The sequence below is a fragment of the Tamandua tetradactyla genome, chromosome 20, assembly GCF_023851605.1.
Source record: "Tamandua tetradactyla isolate mTamTet1 chromosome 20, mTamTet1.pri, whole genome shotgun sequence".
Taxonomy (NCBI): domain Eukaryota; kingdom Metazoa; phylum Chordata; class Mammalia; order Pilosa; family Myrmecophagidae; genus Tamandua; species Tamandua tetradactyla.
This window is the reverse complement of record NC_135346.1, coordinates 7219177-7242481: the sequence shown is the minus strand read 5'-3', so window position 1 is coordinate 7242481 and position 23305 is coordinate 7219177. Positions and strand designations below refer to the sequence as shown.

Sequence of the window (23305 nt, the reverse complement as noted above, 5' to 3'; positions counted from 1 at the left end):
CTCCCATTTTGTAGTCTTGACTTTTAATCCATGCCTCCCTCTGCTGTATCTACTCCTAATTTTTTTGCGTAATCACTCTTGCAAAGATTCTAATGCATAAATTCAGTGAGTTCTAATCAGTCTCTTCCACAATTAAATTTCTGTAGTATCTGGTACTGTAATGATTTTCTTTCCGTTAAAACTTCTGCAGTACCATACTCTCTTTGACTTCCTCCTACTTCTCTGATTATACACTTGATGGCTCTTCTTTTTCTTCCAATCTAGTAAATCGGCACATCTCAAATTTTAACGTGCATCAGAACCACCAGGAACATAGATTTCTGGACTCCATGCAAACTTTCTAATTAAGTCTGGTGTAGGGCCTGAGAATTTGCATTTCTTACAAATACTGACTATTGGTGCTAATGTGAGGTCTATAGTTTGAGGACTACTGCCTGAAATGGATATGCTCTATTCCTTTTGCCTGTTTCGCTCCTCTTGTACAATCTTTTATTAATGGAATTCACCTATTCCCATAATTCCTTTGTTACCTGAATATGAATGATGCCTTCCCAAATCTATATCAAAGGCTCAATCATTGCCCCTTTTGAACTCCTCCTATAGGTTACCACTATCTATTAAACATCTCACTTCTATTTTATAAGTTTTACAGGTACCCTAAAATCAACTTTCCAGTAGGGTACACATTGTGTCCTCCACCCCAAATGGACCTTCTGCATTGTGCATTTTCTCACATCATCAGCACCAACTCACCTGTACGAGAAACCTTGGAGTCAACTTGACCTCAATCCTCCTTGCCCCACAAATAATGGTTCACAAAATCCTGCAAATCCTACCTCCAATATGTTCCTCTTCTTGACTTTTCCCCAATGTTTCTATTACAAATTTCTATATTGCAAATACTTCCTAAATGGTTTCCTGCTTTTTTCTCTCCCATCCCACCCTAAAATTCAACTTTAAAAAAAACATATCTGATTGTAATATTTCTTTAAAAAAAAAACTTTTAGTGGTGCTCCATTATAGTATAAAGATATTTCTCGGCATGACATTCCTTCATAATCTAGTCCCACCCTGTTTTCTAGCCTCATCTTATGATTCTCCCCTTTGCTTTTGGTGATGCCTGCCTGTATCCAGAATCAACCACATGGAGTTCATTCATGTCTGCACTCATTCTGGATCCTTCCCTGCTGCTTGTCTATCAGGCAATAAAAGCTTGCAGTTTAAGACTGGCATATATTTCACTTTCTTCTGTGATGCTATCTCCATTCACCAACATTCACCATGTCTTCTCACCCCCAGCACAATTAGTTGTCCTCTCTTGGTTCTCATGTAATTTTGTTCATACAGGCTACAGAGTACTTCCTGCCTGGTATTATGGACCTTTTCTGTGTGTGTGTCAGGCGACCCTGTCAGTTTGGAGGCACCCTGAGGGCTAGAGCTGTTTATCATTCCTGGTCATACCCTTGAATCCTTACACATTTCTTGGAAGTCAAAAGCCCTCCGTAGGTATTTAGTTTGAACTGAAGCCCTATACTTTGACAAACTCCATAAAGAGGGATCAGCAGACAGCTGTGAGACTGGGTTTCCAGTCACTGTGACTCCTTCCCCAGCATTTTCAGAGTTGGAGTAAATGCTAAAGTGCCTCTGATGAGGCTAACTCAATTGGCCTAGAGATTAGCAAGTTTCAGATTAGTTTTCTATGACGTATTTCCTAACAATCTAACTTTGGTTGGTCTGTTGAGATTGAGAACATGACTTTATTGTTACAGCAGAGCCTTGATGTGCTACCTCTTATATGATCTATAATTTTATTCTAGAGCTCATTCTGGCCCTCCATTTAAATTGGTTGTGTAACGTCACCTCTCTGTGTCTCAGTCTCTTCATTTTAACTAGTAAATCTCTACCTCATTGTTTTGGTCTGGGTTATTTAAACAGCTTCTCAACTAAACTTCCTGCTTTTATTCTCTCCCTCTCCCACTTGTTAAGAATTTTAAACAAGTCAGTTTAAATATTAAATGGATAATTCTATATTAAGTGCCTAGAATAGTATCTACCTCATTGAAATACTCAATAAATGTAGGTATTTTTAACTATAGCTATATTTGAAATCTATTCTAAAGAGTCTAAAGATAAATATTTTGTATAGAGAAACCATTAGAGATGCAAACTTATTTTTAACAAGTGGGCAGATTGCTGAAAATACATTTGAGTTCATTAGATACTAGAAATGTCCTTTACCTATTTTATTTGAACTGACTTTTTTCAATGTCCCATTTGCTGAGCTTTAGACCTGATACATTTCTATATGCTGCACAAGAGAGCAATATATTGGTATTATATTACAGCTCTTAATGGATAAAGGGTAGCAAATGTTAATATGCCAAGAACTGTGTTGAACCTTTTTTCTCCTTATTCATTAATGAAAATTTTGTTTTTCCTTATCCCACAAACACATTAAATTGGCATCTGAAAAAGATAAAAATAAAAATAATTTGACATCAAATCCAAAATCACTCAAACTCCTTTATCCTCCCTGCTCAGAGAACTTAGCCCAAATGTTTCTCTTTTGCAAACTTAAATTTATTCTGAATTTAGAAAATGCTCATTTGTTCTCATAGCATTCCTAGGTCTTAAGAGAGAGAGTTCCAACACTCTATCCTCACTTCACCCCCCTGAAATTGGAGACTCTAAAGAGAATGTGAGTCACCAAGAGGTTAAATGGCTTTCTCAGGACCACACACCACGTTAGGGTCAGAGCTGAGGTTAGAAACAAATTTCTCCATTTCTTTATGTGTTTCACTGGGCTACCCCTCTTCCCTATTTATTTAGGTGCACGAACTGTGTTGATCACCAGTGAGTGAGGTTTCCCTGTGTGACAATAAGATATTTTTAAAAGATGACCTTTTAGGCAAGCATTTTGTGCCCTTTATTTAAAGTAACACACATACTCTCAAAATAAATCTTTGTCTCCATTTGTCTGGATCTGGATGTCTGAGTGTGTCAACATAGCATGAAACCAGCTTTGGGGCATATGGATGTCTTCTGCTTTACTTGGCCATTTAGGAAAATCCCTTTCCGACAGCCATCTTGCTTTTCATTTTTATAAGAAATCTGCCATGTATCTCCAAATCACACCCTGGAAAACATGAGGAAAATACTTATTTACTGTTCTAGGATACAGTATCTGAGATATAATCAACCAGCCAATAGCTTCCAGCAGACAATGCTGCAAAGTGCAATTTAATAGGTCATTCAGTGACCAATCTAAAGAGTTCTCTCCCTTCGCAGGCTTCATGAATGGTGCCATCTGGAGCTGTGTGCAATGCACAGCGTACATGGCCATACACAGTGGCCTTGTTGGGGAATCTGCAATGCACAGCATACATGGCCATACACAGTGGCCTTGTTGGGAAATCTGCAATGCACAGCGTACATGGCCATACACAGTGGCCTTGTTGGGAAATCTGTAATCTCCAGCTCTGACCTTTTTCTTAGTCCATGAAAGATGAAAAGCATTGACAAATATCTGCTAACAGGATGTTTAATAAAATGCCATAATATACAGAAAACAATTAAAATTTGCTCTTGGTTTTCTTTTTAATTGTTTCTCCTTGTATTTATCATTTTTTAAACAAAATGATTTTTTTGCTGTTTGTTTTTGACTCTCACCATTTATTTACCTTGTCACTGGAGTTTTATGTTATTTTAGTATTCCTTTCTCCATTCTTATAGTTTTCTCCCCAAATTAATAGAAAAGAGAGAGGTGGGATTAGGGTAATTGACTGTTTCACTTGGATTTAACTATTATGGCTCTCCCTCAATAAGTTCTTTTCTTCTTCTCTAATCCCCCTTAATTCACTCTTTACAGTTGATTTTTGGAGTTGAATAAGAGGGGGACGTTTTGAGTTGGGGCAACTTGGCTCCCACTCTAGTAGTCCTGCGTTAGTGGCTCTGTGACAACAGAGCTTCACGTTGAGCTGCCTCATGTGAAAACCGAAGGGAAAGGACCAAACCTGTGCCTTTTACAGCTTTAAAGATCTGTAGACCAGCGATGCTTTTTACTTTTTATTTTTTGCAAAATTAGATGCATGCACATGATTTGTAGTTAAGGAAATGCTATCTGACATACACTGGCTTTAGGTTCCACTTCGATCAGTCATAGAAGTTCAGAGAGCATCTAAGGCCAGAGCTATGAAGTCCTGAGCAGCAGGCACTGCCCTGAAAGGTGGGGGAGTGGGCAGAAAGGCGAGCTCGGGTTAGGCAGAGGCAAAGGGATCAATTCCTATCTCATTGTTATCACTATCATCATTATTCCAGTCGTGTTCCCATCTTTCCTGGTCATGACGTCTTCCTTACTCACACTGAGTAAGCATTCGGAAGTGTCAGTATCCCTTAGGTCCTTTTGCCAACCCCAAATAAAAAGAGCTATAGAACGCACAGATCAACATTTTATTTTGGGGACCAAAGTGAAAAAAAACTTAGCTTTAATATTAGCTTTTATGACTCCAGACTCATCTCTGTAGTCATAAATAGTAGCATGCTTTAATGGGCTCCCTAGTATGCAGTCAATCCAAACACCATTGAGAACCTGAGGACACACTTTTTTCCACCAACATGTGAACTTCCCACCACCCTGCACACCATGAGTCCTGTGTGCGTTTGTCCAGCAGGTGACACAGCATTAGCAAGTGGCCCAGGGATTTCTAGCAGGGCTCAATAATTGGCCGGGAGATAGCAAGCATGAGTATGCCTAAAACAGTGCAATGTATCTTTTAAAAATATTCTGAGATATGGCCATAAGGACAGTTGGGGTTCTACATTAAAATGAATGATAATTTAAGACATATATATTTTCAAGTTATTTGTTTTCACTTGTTGAACAAATGCATAGATAGCCTGATAAGGAAACCTCAAAGATGACAAAAGAAACATTTAAGGAAGGAATGCAGTTCCCATTTTACAGATCTCAGAAAATAAATAACTTGAAGGCTAAGTTTAAATCTGTTGAATGAAAGATTTTGAAGAGTTTGTAGTTCTCTAGTTGAACTTAGGTAAAATGATGGTTCAGATGTATAGAAATAGAAATGATTAAATTCAAGACAAGTGTCTTTTTTTTTTTTTTGTATCCTGTGCAGTAGGGGGTCACATTTAATTTTTCTCCACGTGAATATCCTGTTATCACATCACCAAACAAATGTCTTTTAAAAAATCAATCTTGTTCTAGATTCTTATACATAACAAGTAAAGAAGATAAGTTCTGAGTTGCATAGTGTCTTGTAGTGAGTGGAATTAAAACATGCACATTACATTGTTAAGCGAAGGCAATCTTTGAGTTTCAGATATGCATATTCTTTAAACGGAGTGTACTCAGATGTGGCAGGAAACCCAACTCTAGCATTAGATAAATATTTGGGCATATTTAAACATTAATCAATGTGTTCCATGCATATATCATTAATTTGTTCTTGTCCACATGCTGTGCTGTCTGGAGCACCATTTTTCATCATTGGACAATAGCATGAATTCTATGACAGTCAAAATTTCATAGCTATTAAGTAAATTGCACCAGGAAAATATGCATAAAGAAATGGGTCAAACTATGCCGTATTTTTAGGTCCACTACATAGAAACGCTCTGGCCATACCTCCTGAAAATGACCTGAGACATTCCCTGGGTATGAGTTTCATAGTGGTGGGATGTATCCATGCTCATCCTTCTTGCCTTTTGCAGAGCCCACGCCCATCCTTATCAACTGAGGATACTTAGCATCCACATCCTCTTTGATTCCCCCTGAGGCACCGTGAAATAGGTACACATATTATCTCCAAACGTATTTAAAAATTATTTAAAGTAAATTTTATTGCTTTAATTTAATAGTTCACAGAGCTGGGTTTAAATTCAGATGTGCCTCCAAATCTCCTGTTTTAAGCATTCTCCCCCTTCAAATTTACTAGAAATCATAAGGCAGGTTAAGGAGAGCCTGTGGAATTCGATAGCTCTTCATTCAGCCATGCCTTAACCTTAAGGTATCCTGTTCTGCCCCGAGAAGAGAACATCTGAGTAGCTGGCAGGAGGATAACTGGTCGCTGATACCTCTACCTAACGTGCTACCCCTACCTACCTGGATAACATCCAGCCAATTAGTATCCATGCTAGCACCTCTAAAACTGTAATGAACATATAAACTGCACGGGGATCCTGTTAAAATGCAGACTCTCAGCAGTAGGTCGGAGGAGGGAGCCTGAGATTCTGCATTTCTAAGGAGTCCCCAGGTGATGTCCTGCAGATCTTCAGAATACACTGTGAGTACCAAGGATCCTTGCTCAGTAAAATCTCTACATAAAACTACAGGAATTACCTAAATTGACACCAATGACAGGGGAAACACATGGGACTATATGTGCCTCAAGGGCTCATCAGAACTTAGAAGGAGAGAAAGTCTGGACCTCTTATGCTCTGCTTAGCCGCCTGTCTCTCTAATTACTACCTGCTTCTCAGCCTCCTGGGTTTACATGGAAGTCTGGATCAAGCCTCATGTGCTTGTTTGAAACTTCTATGTACCCCAGAAAAGCCACATTCTTTTTCCTAAGCCAATCTTTTAGAGGCGGATTTATTGCTTAAGGTGGGACCTTTTGATTAGGTTGTTTCTATGGAGCTATCTGCATCCATTCAAAGTGGGTCTTAATCTGCCTACAGAAGTCCTTCAAGTGGGGACCATTTTGGAAAAAGCTCAGAGCCAACACTGACAGAGACATTTTGAGATGCAGAAAGAAAATGCCCCTGGTAAAGCTGTTTGAAACCAGAAGCCAAAGGACCAGCAGACACCATATGCCTTCCCAGATCCGCCTTTATTGAGTCAATGTATCATTCTCTGGATGCCTTAGTTTGGATACTTTTGTGGCCTTAGAACTGTAAACTTGTAACTTAATAAATTCCCATTATAAAAGCCAGCTTATTTCTTGTATATTGCATCCTGCAGCATTAGCAAACTAAAACATCATCCAAAGCTTTCTCCCTTCACTAAATCTTCCTTTCTATTCAAAATTGTTAATTGTTCCACAATTTTATCTCTCTTTTTCCAGAACTAATGATCCAGTTATCATTAAGGCTCTCTTTTCTTGAGAATGGCTTCTTCTCACTTGGTATTTGGAAGAAAAAAACAAATAAACCAGGATTTGACTTCTGAAAAAGGATCCTATCAACTCATGTTTTGGTTTAGATTTTTTTAAGGGAATTTCTCTCACCTTAGTATTGAAATTTAAAAGGACATATTTGATCAACTTTCCACTCCACAGCCTCTTAGGTGTAAAATACTGCCTAATAACAAATAAATGCCTATATCAATTACTCTCCTTTCAGTAGCAAATAACACTGAACCCAAGTCAAATTTCTTTAAAAATAAGGGGAATTTTCTGATCTGTTTCACTAAAAAGTCTATGACCTTCAAGCTTGATCTGTTGGGCCAATGATGTCACCAGGAGCTGGCTTCCCTCACCCTATTTACCATCTTTGATTCTTTTGTTACTGGCTCCACTCTAAGGCTGGGTTCCCTTTGGGGCACAAGTTTCTTCCAGGAGATCTTGATGTAAAATATTTCCTTGTTTATTTCCAGTGGAAATGAGAATGGCTACTTTGCAGAAACCTCAAACCGAAACCCCAGAATAGATCCCTCAGCCCTCCGTGGCCTATCTTGTGTATATGCTATTTCAGTTTGCTAGGCTGCTCAAGCAGACACTATGAAATGGGTTGGCTTAAATAGTGGGAATTTATTAGCTATGGTTTTCAGGCTAAAAGAAAGTCCAAATCAAGGAGCCATCGAGGTGGTGGTTTCTTTCTGAAGATTGTTGCTCTGGGACTGGCTGCGGGCAATCCTTGGCTCCTCTGTCACATGGTGGGGCACAATGCGGGGTCCCCTAGCCTCTCCCTTCTCTCCCGGGTTCTGTCAACGTGCAGCTTCTTGCTTCCAGAGCTTCCTCTCCCTCTCTCTGAAATTCTCTCTACTTACAAAGGAGCCCGGTAACAGGATTAAGACCCATCCCGAATGAGGTGGGCTGCATCTTCTTAACTGAAGCAGCCTCATCAGAAGTCCTACTTACAATAGGTTCACATCCACAGAAATGGATTAAATTTAAGCACATGTTTTTTTTTTTCTGGGGTACATACAGCTTCAAACCACCACACATGCCCACACCCAGACCAGTTACATTAAGGAATATGAGCTACAAGAATTGGTCAAAGCCAATCAGTTATCACCTGTAGACCTGCGGGTTCAACATTCCTGATAAACTCCATGACTAGGAAATTCAGAGTGAAGAGAGGAAGAGGGAAGAGGGAAAGGAAGCAATGAATATCCACTACAACGATTCTCTCAAGCATCTCACAATCTAGTAAGACTGATAAAAGAAAACCAGTGATGTCGGACCCCTCTCTCAGCAGGATGAGTGGGTCTTTAGACCATACCTGTCAGCAGAGACATTTTGAATTTCATTATTGTCATCACGTGGGCAGGATCTGAAATGGAGATCCTCTGGATTGTCCTTACATGCCCTGCATCCCACGAGTGACCCTGACCTTGGGGAGAATAGATTTTGGCTCTGAACTGAGTAATATGTCCTGTCAGTTACACTGCCTTGGGGAGAGAGGGTAGAAATGGCCAGTCAGGTTATTTTGTACAGTATGAACAAATTATCTGTAAGTTGATCTTTTTTTTCATATAAATGGCTTTTCTGTTATTTAACCACAATAAATAATAGCAATATAACATGCCATGTTTCTTTAGAAATGATCTTGCTTCATCCTTAGAATATAATTAATTGCTTTCTTACAAACTACAAAATGTCTCTGATTTAATTTACTCAGTGTAGGCATTTTAAAATGAATTCACCCCACAGATACTGTTTGAGCACATATGGCATTCCAATACCAAAATTAAACCAGAATTTATTCCTGCTACATCCTATTCTTCCTACTTAACCCAAACTAGTGAACAAGACACAGAGGAGCAGTGTCGTGATATTTAAATCGTTTCTACTGCCCATATCCAGACTTGGATTCTAGAATGTGACAAATAAAATCAAAGTGGAGGGACAGGGAGGGTGCTTCCAATCAGGCTGGGTTTTTTTTTTTTTTTTTCCTCATGGTCAAATTTCTCTCCTGTTCTTTTTACGAATCATCACAAATACATTAGTAAATAAATTGAAAAAAGTTTTTATCACATTCTATATAGATTTCCACATTAGTATTTTCTTTTCTCTTCTTCCCTCAGCATCTTAGGATTTAGAAAGGAAAAGTAATCATGTAAAAAGTGAAGCAGAGATGAACTACTTTGGTCAAATTGAGAAACCACATTTTTCAGTCATTTTTCCTTTTCTTTTCTAAATAATCAGCAGGACACAGGTGTGGTTGACATGATTCTCTCCAAGACCAGCCATATTAGTTTTAGAAACCAGCTATTGTCTTCATTTTATATCCAACGAAACTGTATCTCTCAGTCCATCAAACCTCCTGTCCCAGGTAACCCTTGGCTAGGCTGCAATGCATGTCACACATAAAGATGTTAAGGAGGTAGGCAGAAGTACTCAAAACCTGCTACTCTACTGGCTCGCTAGCTGTCTAAGTTGGGGCAAATTGCTGCACGTGTCTGAATCTTGGTGCTGGGAAATGCAATGATAATAAATAGTCCAAGGGACTTTGTGATGATAGAATGACACGATGTACACAAGTGGCTCAGCATGGTGCCTGGCATAGAGGAAGAGGCGATGTCAGCTATCACTGTAAGCTCTTCCATCCAAAAAGCATTCTTCTAGACAAGTCTCCAATTTTGTTTTGGTGGTAACAAGGTCTCTACACACTACAATGTGTTCAATATTGTTCCAGAATTAATATGGAGATTGTCACTATGCTCTTCAGCATCATTTGTAGCAAAGTACACTGTTCATGTTAATTCTAACATCCCACTGCCCAGTAGGGTCTGCGCAGCTATGAAGTGGGGTGAGCATTTGTTTGTGAACCCTGATAGGATAATTCTGGACAGTTAGTTGTCTCCTCTGTGCAAGAAACTGAACAATTACCAAGTCCCTGCTCAGCTGTCTGCAGCATCGACAGAGATTCGATGCTTGGACATCCTGGAAATATGCTGCATCTAACACTGGCAAAGCAGAGAATTTTACTTGGGTGAAGGGGCAAAGGTCTTCAAACCCAGATAGAGAATAGGATTATTTTAGTGTGGAAAATCGTGATTAATATGAATGGACTTGTGTGACTTTTTGCTTATACAGCAACTAATCATTTTCCTGACTAGTGATGTAATTTGGTTGTTCAGGAAGGTACTTGAAATGCCTTGTCCCCTTCTTTGCACCACTTCTATCAGTCTTTTCACAAGTGATGATATTTAAGGGGCAGAGAGGGGGTGAGTCGGGAGAATTGGTTTATGTCTGTGGACATGCACCCAAGGAGAGTGAATTAAAGCAACCTTAATATGAACACGTCCCGGCCTATCAGTTTATACTGGTCTTTAAGAGGCTGGGTATGGGGTGGGCCATGGTGGCTCAGTGGCAGAGTTCTTGCCTGCCATGCCAGAGACCCGGGTTCGAGTCCCAGTGCCTGCCCATGCAAAAAAATAACTAAATAAAAAAGGAATAGAATTCTGGTCTTCCTTTAGATTTGAACAAAGTTAAATGTATATCAAGTAAATGGATGTATGTAATATTTAATCAAGCTGAACAGAAAATTCTGAATTCAAAGCAAATTATAGGGTAGGAGTCACTGCCATTTCTGAAGAACAATTTCTCTCCTATCACCTATTAATTTATTTCCTATGTAGCATTTAGGATAAGCAAGTATAATAATGTACACTCTGTTATTAAAGAATATGTTGTTTTGTTTGGGTTTCCAGATTTAAATACTAGCTTCCCTTCTGGAATCTTCTGGTATTAAACAGATTTTTGCGAATGATAATTTATTGGCAGCCATAGTCTGATGTCACAAGGGTAGTAATTAAGAAAATATGGAGGAAAAAGAAAACCTGTTGTGGCAGCTGTTGCCAAGATGTGGTCAGATCTTAGAGGATGTGTCACTTTCATCTAAAAGTACATTTATTTTTCCTAGAAATTTCTGCCATTCCTAAACATTCTTTATAGCAATTAATACAATATTGTAGGATGCCGTCCTTAACGAAACATAAGGACTCACTTAACACCCCCTGGGTTGTGAGTTATGGATTCCATCATCCCCCATTTATATATTTCATTCCTACTGCCATCATCATGCGCTCTATTTTCTACAGTGAGCAAAATATTGCTTAACTAGATGCGAGATCTTTTAAACCTTAGATGTTGCCTTTCAGGTTGCAACAATTTTCCAATCCTGCCAAGTACAAGGGAGTAAATTCTTCACTTTTAAAGACTCATGGAGACCATTCGCAGCTTGAGTGATGATTTAATAACCTGTCTCTCTCGGAGACAGTGCCTCGAGGGGCTCTTTAGCACCTGGAAGAATTCCTGCACCTCTAAAATGGAAAGGTTTGCTTCCAGCAGATGCCCCGGGTCTGTGAAGATTCATGCTAGTGGTGGTGTCACTGAAATTAACGCATCTGATTCTACAACACACAGGCTTATTGATCAACTTCAACTGCCACGTGAGAGATGGTCCTCTACTGAACATAATCTTTCCCAAAATAACTTTGGAGTCTTTTTATATCAATCAATATGAATCATGACATCATAGTTGTCCATATTTATTATGACAATATCCCCAAATATGTCAGTCCGAGGTCTTCTTCTGACGTAATGAGTATATTATGACAATTACCAAAGGATGCAATTCAAGGGTTTTAAAGTAGTTGGGTCTTTTTCTGGTTTGCACAGAGGAGCCATACCAGCTTGGGCATTCTCTCCACCATGCCCCTTGTCCGCTACATTCCAGCCCCAAAGGCCTTCTTTTTGCCCCTTCAACACACCAAGCTTAATTTTACCCCTGGACATTTGCACTTACTGTTTATTCTGTTGAGATGGCTGAATTTTATCAGATTTTTGCCTGCCCCCTTCTTATTATTTATAACTCAGCTCAATTATCACTTCTGATCAACCCCTATCAAAAGTAATTTCTAGTTCTCGCCTGCCATGCCAGAGACCCAGGTTCGATTCCCGGTGCCTGCCCCCCCCAAAAAAAAGTAATTCCTGTCTGTGCCATTTCCCTGTCTCAGTGTTATCACTATCATTATCTGAAATGATTATCTTTGTTTGTTCACTGTTTAATTGTCTGCTTCTATTGTTGCTAAAATTTAAGCTCCCTGACAATAGAGAATTTATTTCTTTTGTTGTATCCCCAGCACTTGGCAAATAGTGAAAGCTTAAAAAATAGCTGTTAAACAAATGCATGAATGGATATTTACAGTGAATTTCTCTTAAGGCTAAGCCGTCAGTAATTAAAATGTAACCTTGGATTCTGTGAGACCAGTAGTGATCTGTGTTCTCAGATGATATCTTGGTATTCCTTACATGGAACTTTCCTTTGGGGGAATTTCATGGACCTGCTTTAAGGGAAATTAGTGCAACAACCCTGTGAAGGCCATAGCTATATTCACAACAGGCATGATACTGAAGATATTTTCATCATTTGCATCTTCACTGTATGAAGCATTAGGAGAAACTTCTCGCAGTTCTCTGTACTGGAAAGAGGGAGAGCTTCTCTGGAGCAGCTGTCTTGTTTTCTCTTTGGACATCGAAATTTACATAATTAATCCTGTTTCTCTTCTTGGCTTAGTTGCTGAGTAATTCGGAGCCAAATTTGTGGCTCACCTAGACTGCAGGCACAGCATGCATTTTGTGTATTAAGTTTATTTCTTATTTTCCTACCCTTGTGTTCCATTCAGCATCCAATTCAATTTCCTCTCTGATATTATCTATTTGTTTTATTAATTTGTATGATTTTTTTTTTGGTAATAATACTGTTTGGAACAAGACAAGGTAGACACATCCTCTAAAGTGAGGCTATGTTCCCAAAAGCAGTGTGTTATTTTTGGATCCGAGATTTCGAGAATGTGGGTGGAGCCCTGAGTGACACAGAGCCCTTGGGATATAAACAGGTGGGCTGTAAAGATAAATTGGAGGACTTTCCTTTAGTGACTTGTTTTTTTGGCCCAAGGATGTAAGATGCTCCATATGCTTGGACAAAATTGTCTTCCTAAGAAAAACATAAAGTTACTTTTTGGACATCCAAGGAGGTGAAAGAAAAATCCAGATTGCTTTGAAGGGCAAGCCCGCAGGGCCAACGGGTATAAACACAGCTCCAGATACCAGATGTTTCGGCATAGCAACGTGAAAAAGTACTCCCCTTTCTTTATTTACACTTTACAGCAAATATTTTGCAAAGAAAAAGCAAAGAATGTTGATGTTCCACCAGTTGAGCTTCAAGCATAAAAGGTCCCAAGTTCCAAAGTGTCAGCATTCCTCATAAAGGGTCCTTCGAGGCACTGCGCCGTGGTAAACATCTGGCACTCTATTTGCTAGTGCTCCAAAATGATGATGCTAGGACCATGCAGGAAGAGAGAAAAGCTTGTAACTCCATTCAACAGCCATCTCTTTTTCCTACATTGCAAGGGTCTAGATAAAATGTCATCACTGTTATAGTTTTAACCAGGGGAAAGAATGTCCTAAGCTGCATACCTAGGCATACACATATATATGCAAGTGTGGGTATGCATATATATGTAAATGTGTGTGTGTGCTCACATACACACATATAAAAATAGGCAGTTGGGGTACAAGGGTAGTTCAGTGATAGAATTTTTGCCTGCCATTTGGGAGACCCTGGTTCGATTCCTTGTCCATGCACTTCTCAAAAAAAAACAAACAAACAAGCAAAACAAACAACAAGCAAACCAACAAAATTCAATAAAGGGTGCTGCAGTAAGGGAATACTCACATGGAAAAATAATGAAATGTGACCCCACCATACAGCATACAAAAAAAAAAAAAAAAGGAGGCAGTCCTATTGCCAGCCAAGTCCTTAAAATTCCTTCAAATGATATTACATTATAGATCTAATCTATAGATCGCAGAACCATCTTCAGGCTGGACATTTGTTTCATGATAGGGAAATGCTGTAGTTGGAGGTCTCGATATTCTGGAAACCAGCACATCTGAAGTCCTTCCTTAGAAGTGACCATTTGGACCTTGTTATAAGCCTAAGGTTCTTATTTCTTAGTCTCATTAGTAAATCAAAGAAAGGGAGAGTAAATCATACACTTAATAAAACATCAAAGACAGACACTGCTGGGAGTGACTTCTAGTACCAGTTCCATCATATCTGTCGGGAAGTCGGATGCTCGGGCAGTAAACTTAAAGAGGCTGGGAGACAATGAAAAGAGAGAGCAGGCTTCATAAATCTCACATTGCTGGGATTTATTCCAGCCTGTGCTCAGTAAGCCAGGGAAGATGATAGGAGTGTGTTCTACACACAACTCAGAACAGCGGCGGATATATTATTTTGTCCTTTAAAATGAAGATCATATTAAATTGCATTTCAGACATCCTGAAGTCCTTTATGCTAACGGCATTGCCCCTTTTCTTCCCAACTGCAAAGTCTAGGAAATTTAGTTCAAGACAAGACCAAAGAAAAATTGAGAGGCTAGGATGTTACATAGCAACTTATCAAACTGAGAGCTTCTAATAAAAGATCAAAGAAATCAAGCATTCACAGAAATCTTCTTTAACCCAGGCAGATGGAAAGGTTAGAAGAGATTCTTAGTCACACCAGAGTTTTGTCACTGCACTCCAGGTGAGAAGATAATCTCAGGATTTTATCTTATAAATAATGAAGGGCATAGTAGGAGACCGGGTCTTGACTCCTGAGAAGATTACAGGAATGCGAAGCAGATCCAATACGGGCTCTTATCTGGAGAACTGAAGCCAATGAAAACAACTGGAACAAAGAGGAAGTTAGAATGGGCTTTTGAGATTATTAGACTATTTACTTTAAACTTTCTTTGAAGGAGGTGAATATGACCATATAGCAAGCAAACGGAGACAAACTTTTTCTATATTTGACTTTTTCAACATGCCCAGAAAGGATGTGTGCCTGTAGATGGGCACGTCGCTTTACTGTTCTTTATGCACGAAACGGCCGTCATTGAACTAACCTACCATCAGGAGGGCTGAATCCCTTCTTCTCCCCCCCTTCTCTATCACATACCCGCTTAATTCATCACTGTTCTTTCCAAATGGCGATGCAAAATCAGGCATTTCTAAGTTGGCAAGCCAAGGATAAGTTAGCTGAATGTGCTAAAGCAGAATGACTTGGCCCACGTGGAGTGAAACCCAGTCCTTTGCCTTTCCTGCAGGAGAAGCGCGGTGAACAGGCTGCGCAGCGGGTGGACATGCGGCCACAGGGGCACGCCCAGGACCGCCCCGTTTTCATTTAGGCTTCCGCTAGTGGCCACGCAGTTCTTATGTGACCGCCTTGAAGTCCTCAGTGAGATTCCATTCATAACTAAAATTCAGGGGGGACTTCTAAAGACCACGCAAATGATCGTCACAGCAAGTTCATATGTCACCAAAGTGACTTTTTCCCCCCCATCAGATTTTTTTTTTTTAAACTTCTAGGACATGCTTCAATTTCAACAGCAAAACTTCATGACATTCAGGGGAGAATAAGGAAATTGTTATTTTTCTCAGCCTTCCCTCCCCCCCATAAAAGAAAGGCACAAGTGTGGTTGACTTTGGCTACAATAAAATCTTTTGGTAAGAGTCATATTCCCTCCTAAGTAATATCAAGTATGGGGAAGAAAATATGATTTCTACATCTGGCTCAAGCTATTTTATCTTGTCCAGTGGCTGGATCCTTTTGGGTCAGCCACGCTAACTAGACTAACTGGTTTTGATGAATGCATACACACCATTCACAGTGAAAGCTCTAGTGCCCCAATAAAATGTCTAGGGAATACTCACTTGCTTAATTTAATGTTATGTTAACACATTCCAGGACATTTATTCTCTTTTAGGTTGCTTTGCTCTTGAAATCTATTTGATTTTTTTTGAAGGTCTGTTACATTATTGGAAAAAACAGACACCATTCAATGTTTATTCTTTAACACTTTCTACATTTTGGAAGGAGACTTAACAATTAATAATACATTCCTATGTTCTTTCTCTTACTTCATCTTAGCTATGTAAATATATCTCTCCTAGTTACCTATTTTTTCCCTCATGATCAGAATTTTAAGGTCAGGAACAAGTCGCTTCCTAACCGCTATGAATATGGCATTTACTTTTCTTCTCTCCCTAGCTTTCTCATAAAAAACTTCTATCTATATTCTGTTTTCATCGGATCAAGCATTTAACATTTTCTGTACTACATTACCTATTCTTCTAATTACCTCTGCTGGACTGATTTGGCATTTTTTATACTAAAATGAATGATGACAGTTGCTTGGCATACAGAAGCACCATACTTATCTATATCTAGAGGTTTTCATTTTAGGACAATTTGTAACATTTGCTTGGAATAAGTTAGAAAGTTTTGGTTACTTTGTAGCTCTATTTCCGTGTGGATAGGTTCACGGCTTTATTATTACAGGATGTTGATTCTCCTTCTGCCTATCTTTCATATCTTTTTACTTTTTAATAAAACTCCCAAAGGAATGCAAAGCAAAAACCAGAAATCTGCTTTTCATTAACAATTTTTTAATTTAATAAACAATGAGGTGCTTTTTTAAAATTAAAAATAAGTTTTAGCAGGATATAAATTGTTTCTACCATATTGTCGGAGCTATGTTAAAAAGCAGACAAAACCATATTTGTTATTCCAAAGACCAGGAAAAATGCACCGATGGTAATGGAGCTAGTGGGTGGTGGCAGAATGATTTTTTTTTTTAACTCTTCCTGAATTTTCTAGATTTCCTTTAGTAGCATAATTAACTTTACAATGTATGCTCTTTATATTGGGAAACATGTAAAAAAAATAGTTTTGGAAATTCAGGTTTCATCTAAGTTTGTTTCCCATCACGTGATGCCAAAATACATAATCAGAGGTCCTCTGTGCAATTTCTTTCTGCCAGTAAGAACTTTCATACCCAATGCTTGTTCAGCCTGCAAGGTCACTGTTTGGAGGTTAAGGCGGAGCCTCACAGGCCAGTGGGGCTGACATTCCTGGCCCAGGCCAAGGCTGCGGTGGTGCACAAATTGTTCCTTCTCTTCAGTCAGATCACCTTTGAAATCCAGGCTCTGAATTGATTGCTGTAGACTCCTCAGAACTCAGGGATAGATTTGGCTATTGGGGCTGCAAATAATTTCTACTTCTTATAGAATTCATTTAATGCATTAGTAGAGGAGAAGCATTCTGTCTTTACTGGTGGAGTTTCAGATGCTTTTGTGTGTGGCCTCTTTGTTGTGTTTGGAAAGCAATCACCTGCTCCCTCGGGTCACTTACACAGACGACAGGACTTCAGGACATTATACACAGACATTAATAATACTGTCTTCATGTGAGAAGGGCAAGCATTTTCACCAACTTTAATTATTTCTCTTAGAATTACAGAATTCTAAAGATGGAGGAGTCCTACCACCTTATTTTATATTTGAGGTAGAAAGGACCCAAAGGTGCGAAAGCAATTCATTCAAAATCAAAATGAGGACCAGAACCAAGTCTCTGGGCCATGCAGGTCACACAGACCTGAGTCAGTACCCCAGCCCCCCTTCCTAGTCACGTGGCTTGGCTCCCTCTCTAGTGCCCCCTCCTGCAGGGATTCCTATACGATTCAGTGAGAGCACGTGGATCAGGCTCCCCAGCCACGCATATGCCCAGGCTTTCCTGGCGTCCTCTCAAATGTTCTATTAGGTTGTTTGCTCTGCTCTGTAAAGGGAAGACACGTCAGTGCATAAGGACAGGAGTGTATGAATACTTAAATCTAGCATCAACTTGACACCACAGTTAAAATTCTTCGGTGTCTCCTTTTTATAAAAATTGGGTAAAATCCATACTCCTTCTATATGACTCACAAGGAGCTCCAGGGGCTAGCCTCTGTCACCCTCTCCGTGGACCTTCCCACTTTCGCTCTCCCTTCAGATCTCTTTTCTAGCCCTGCCTTTGTCTCCACATTCCATCTTCAACATTCACCCTGTGTCCTCACCTGTGACTCTTTCCTGGCCGCCTTTGCTTCTTCTCCCCGGAGTTTGTGACTCCTGCCTTTGTCTGCCCGTTGTACTCACCTCTGTTATTTATTGATCGCATCTATTAGAATCTACTGCAATTGCTTAAATGCCTGAGTTCCTGGACCTGATACATAGATCCCTGAAATAAAGTGGGCAACATTAAATCTGTCTTTAGAATTATGGCTCAGCAGTTAAGAGCACAAATCTTAGGCCTGTACTCCTGGAGATTAAATCTTGGCTCCATTACTTTCCAGCCTTGGTGACTTTGGACAAGTTGCTCAAGCGTTTTGTGCCTTCGTTCCCTCCTATGTAAAACTGGATCATCATAATTATAACCGCCCACCTCAGAGGGTTTGAAGAAAGTTAAATGAGTTAATATATTTAAAGCAGTGAGATTAATGTCTGACATAGAGCGAGTACCGTTATTACTAATTTGTAGTAGTAGTGATAGTAGGGCTGGTATTAGCATTATCTAAGCTAATGTAGAACAAGAAGCTTTACCACATAACTTATTATGCTAAAATAACTACTGCAGAAATGAGGCATTTGTATATAGTGCCAGGAGACGTCAGCCAATCAAGTTCTCATTCAACGAATATTCAACAAATATCCTGACTCCTCACTAACACAGAGGGCACTGGGCTCTGCCTGGAGAGAAATAAGTAAGACTGTGTGATGGGCCCAGTATCCAAGCTGATGATGCTACAGACAGACACATCCACACACAGCAGTGACCCAGTAGGGATCAAGGGTCCCTGAAGGTCTCGTGAGTTCCACGTGAACCCATTAACCTCTGATCTTTAGAAACTTGTTTTCCAAGATTTCTGCAAATTGCTAAGCCTGTATTTCCCCTACTCACCAGCAACTCTGCTTTCTAGCATCTCCTGACTTCCCCTTCACGGCATCGTTATGCGCCCTCCCTGTGGAGCAGTGATGAAGAGGGCAGGCTCTGTTGCTTTGCTTCAAGTCCCAGGTCAGCCTTGTAGAAACCGTACAACCCCAGGCAGGTTATTCAACCTTTCCTCGCCTCAATTTCCTCATTCGAAAAAAGGAACCAGCAGCCATGGCGAGGGACTGCTGCGAGTTTCTGCAGGTGAGGTCCTGGGTGATAGCAAACAATTCAGTAAATGTTCGCCTTTGTTATTTCATCTTCATTTCAGCAAACACCCAATAGGGGACTTGGTCTCTTTCTGAATCTCTCCCCTCTGCATGGCAGCGCTGGGAGTTTGCCTGATAACACAGGCATTAGCACTCCAGGCCTGTACATCAGCTCACTTGAAACTCCGTCCTCAGCACACCTGTTCAAAGAGCCCTGCACTTGTCTCTGATAACTCGAGCATTGGTCTCACTCATACTCACTTTTCAGACAACTCCTCTCTTTCCTTCGACTCTTTAATCTATTCATTTCCTATGCAGAAAAGGTGGGGCCCCAGTGATCTATTATATTATTTCCAGCAATAATGGCAATCCTTTCCCTATGAAAAAATTAAGTACACCACAAAAATTACTATATCAAAATGTAGAAATGTGCTGGAGACTCGGATTCGATTTCTGGTACCTGCCCATGCAAAATAGTATAAAATAAAAATGTAGAAATGATAAAACCACTTTTTTTGGAACACAAGAAGTAACAAGAGAAAGTAATGAAAACAGCAGAAATTAATAACAAAACTAGAAGTAAAACCTCACCACTTAAAAAGAAAAAACTAAAACATTAGGGCACATAGTTGGAGAAAGTTTCAGTGGACATGGCTGGATAGCAAGAAAAACACAATAAAACTCTACTTAATAGAATCCTAGAATTCAACTGAACCAGTTTTCTAAGGAAAATAAATATATTAAATATTTGACTACAGTTTAAAAGGACCAAGAAAAAAAACAATAAAAGGAAGATATTAATACATCAAGAAAAAATAATAAATGAATTAGAAAACAGAAAATGATAAGATTATTGCATTAAGCCAGGAGCTGTTTTTAATGGAAGCCGAGCCAAACTAAAAAGCAATATCAGTCCACACTAGCTTCTATAACCTAGAAATAAAGGAGAAAGTACAAGTATTAAATAACAGAAGAATGGAAAAACATTGATAAATTGGAAATTATAGGAAAATTTTGTAAGCATATTTTGCTCACTTCTATGCCAAAAAATCCAAAGATCTTAACGAACAGAAAAGTTTCCAAGAAAACATACAAGAATATTGTAACCTATAAATTTTCGTAAAAGAACTAGATAATGTTATTAAAGGAAAATCAAAACAGATACACGCACACAAGTCTAGTTTCAAAGGTAAATCTATTTAACAGGAATGAATACTCCTAATGATATTTAAGAGATGTAAGAGAATAAAGCTAAAATGAAAGCTCCTCCTGGCTAACAACAAAACCTGATGAGAAATTGCACACAAGAGAAAACACTATAAAATGAACTCCCCTGTTTATATTGACAAAAATTCCCATATATTAGTAAATACAATCATAGCATATTAAAAGCATAACTCACCTTGTCAAATTGGTGCTCATTTCGGGAATAAGATGATTGTAAATCTATTAACAAAATAAAAAAAAATTTATAGGTCAAGTAAGAAAAGTATATGACCATCTTAATAGTGTTAATTCATATGAAAAACTTTGATAAAATAGGAAAAGATGAAAATATCAACATATTAAAAATGATATCTGTTCTAGTTTGCTAGCTGCTGGAATTCAATACACCAGAAACAGGATGACTTTTAACAGGGGGAATTTAATAAGTTGCTAGTTTACAGTTCTAAGGCCAAGAAAATATCCCGAGTAAAACAAGTCTATAGACATGTCCAATTTAAGGCATCTGGGGAAAGATACCTTGGTTCAAGAAGGCCAATAACGTTCAATGTTTCTCTCTCAGCTGGAAGGGCACATGGTGAACACAGTGGTGTCTGCTGGCTTTCACGTGGCTCTACAAAAGGGACTCCCTCCAAAATGTTTCCTCTTTTAAAGGATTCCAGCAAGCAACTCCACCTTCAGTGGGTAGAGACACACCGCCATGGAAACCATCTAATCAAAAGTTACTACCCACAATTGGGTGGGCACATCTTCATGGAAACAATCAAAATGCTCCCACCCACTTCCTGGAAGATGGCGGCTTAGTAAGACGCGCGGATCTTAGTTTCTTCTCCAGGACACCTACTAGGGGAGTAGAAACGATACAGAAAGCGCCCAAAGCCACAACAGAGATAAAAAAGACAGCGTACCCCATCCTGGAACGGCTGGCTGGCTGAGAGAAGCAGCTCGGGTGAGATCGCCGAAGCGCGCGGGCCTTACCGGGCGGGGTGGCAAGCGGCCGGAGTTACTCCCTTCCCCCTTCCCGGGCCGGCTGGGAGAATTGGAGAGGCGGTCCCCTGAAACAAAGACGGCTGGCGCCCACACCACGCGCAGCCCCCGGACCAACTGAGAGAATTGGATCGGAAACCCCCAGGCCGCGGAGAACGGTGACGGGTGGGGGAGGCCCCTTCCAAACCCGTGACTCCCAGGGAACGTGCACTCTCTCGGGCGGGCCGCTGCCGCTGGCGCCCTGCCGCCACGCTTGTTGCCCAGGGCCGACTAGGAAATTCGGACGGGCTCTTTCCCTGGCTGCGGCGACCAGCAACCCTCCCTGCATTCGGACACCCTCCCTGCGTTCGAACCCCGGGCCGGCTCAAGCCGCTTCGGCTAGCGAACCCCCAGGACGGCGAGAGTTTTCCAAAGTTTAAGGTCCCACAGCACCTTTTACTGGTGGGACCCGCAGACAAACGTGTGCCACGAGCGCCACCTACTGGGCAGGATAAGAAAAACAGAACCCAGAGATTTCACAGAAAAATATTACAACCTTGCTGGGTCCAACACCAAGAGAAATCTGAATAAATGCCCAGACGCCAGCAGCAGAAGATAACTGTCCACGCTCAAAAGATTGAGAATATGGCTCAGTCAAAGGAACAAACCAATAGCTCAAATGAGACACAAGAGCTGAGACAACTAATGCTGAATATACGAACAGAAATGGAAAACCTCTTCAAAAATGAAATCGATAAATTGAGGGAGGACATGAAGAGGACATGGGCTGAACATAAAGAAGAAATAGAAAAACTGAAAAAACAAATCGCAGAACTTATGGAAGTGAAGGATAAAGTAGCAAACATAGAAAAAATAATGGATAGCTACAATGATAGATTTAAAGAGACAGAAGATAGAATTAGTGATTTGGAGGATGGAACATCTGAATCCCAAAAAGAAACAGAAACTATCGGGAAAAGAATGGAAAAATTTGAACAGGGTATCAGGGAACTCAAGGACAATATGAACCGCACAAATATACGTGTTGTGGGTGTCCCAGAAGGAGAAGAGAAGGGAAAAGGAGGAGAAAAACTAATGGAAGAAATTTTCACTGAAAATTTCCCAACTCTTATGAAAGACCTAAAATTACAGATCCAAGAAGTGCAGCGCACCCCAAAGAGATTAGACCCAAATAGGCGTTCTCCAAGACACTTACTAGTTAGAATGTCAGAGGTCAAAGAGAAAGAGAAGATCTTGAAAGCAGCAAGAGAAAAACAATCCATTACATACAAGGGAAACCCAATAAGACTTTGTGTAGATTTCTCAGCAGAAACCATGGAAGCTAGAAGACAGTGGGATGATATATTTAAAATACTAAAAGAGAAAAACTGCCAACCAAGACTCCTATATCCAGCAAAATTATCCTTCAAAAATGAGGGAGAAATTAAAACATTCTCAGACAAAAAGTCACTGAAAGAATTTGTGACCAAGAGACCAGCTCTGCAAGAAATACTAAAGGGAGCACTAGAGTCAGATACAAAAAGACAGAAGAGAGAGATATGGAAAAGAGTGTAGAAAGAAGGAAAATCAGATATGATATATATAATACAAAAGGCAAAATGTTAGAGGAAAATATTATCCAAACAGTAATAACACTAAATGTCAATGGACTGAATTCCCCAATCAAAAGACATAGATTGGCAGAATGGATTAAAAAACAGGATCCTTCTATATGCTGTCTACAGGAAACACATCTTAGACCCAAAGATAAACATAGGTTGAAAGTGAAAGGTTGGGAAAAGATATTTCATGCAAATAACAACCAGAAAAGAGCAGGAGTGGCTATACTAATATCCAACAAATTAGAC

At 39.8% G+C, this 23305-nt stretch overlaps 1 long non-coding RNA gene across 1 annotated transcript; it reads right to left on the bottom strand.

Moving 5' to 3' along the window:
* Window positions 1–2915: 2915 nt before the first annotated feature.
* LOC143664426 (uncharacterized) lies at window positions 2916–21083 on the bottom strand. The gene is made up of 3 exons (XR_013166413.1): window positions 20991–21083; window positions 20650–20693; window positions 2916–3136 (listed from the first exon to the last, which is right to left on the bottom strand). It is a non-coding gene; the product is annotated as an uncharacterized LOC143664426 (long non-coding RNA).
* Between the last annotated feature and the right edge of the window lie 2222 nt (window positions 21084–23305).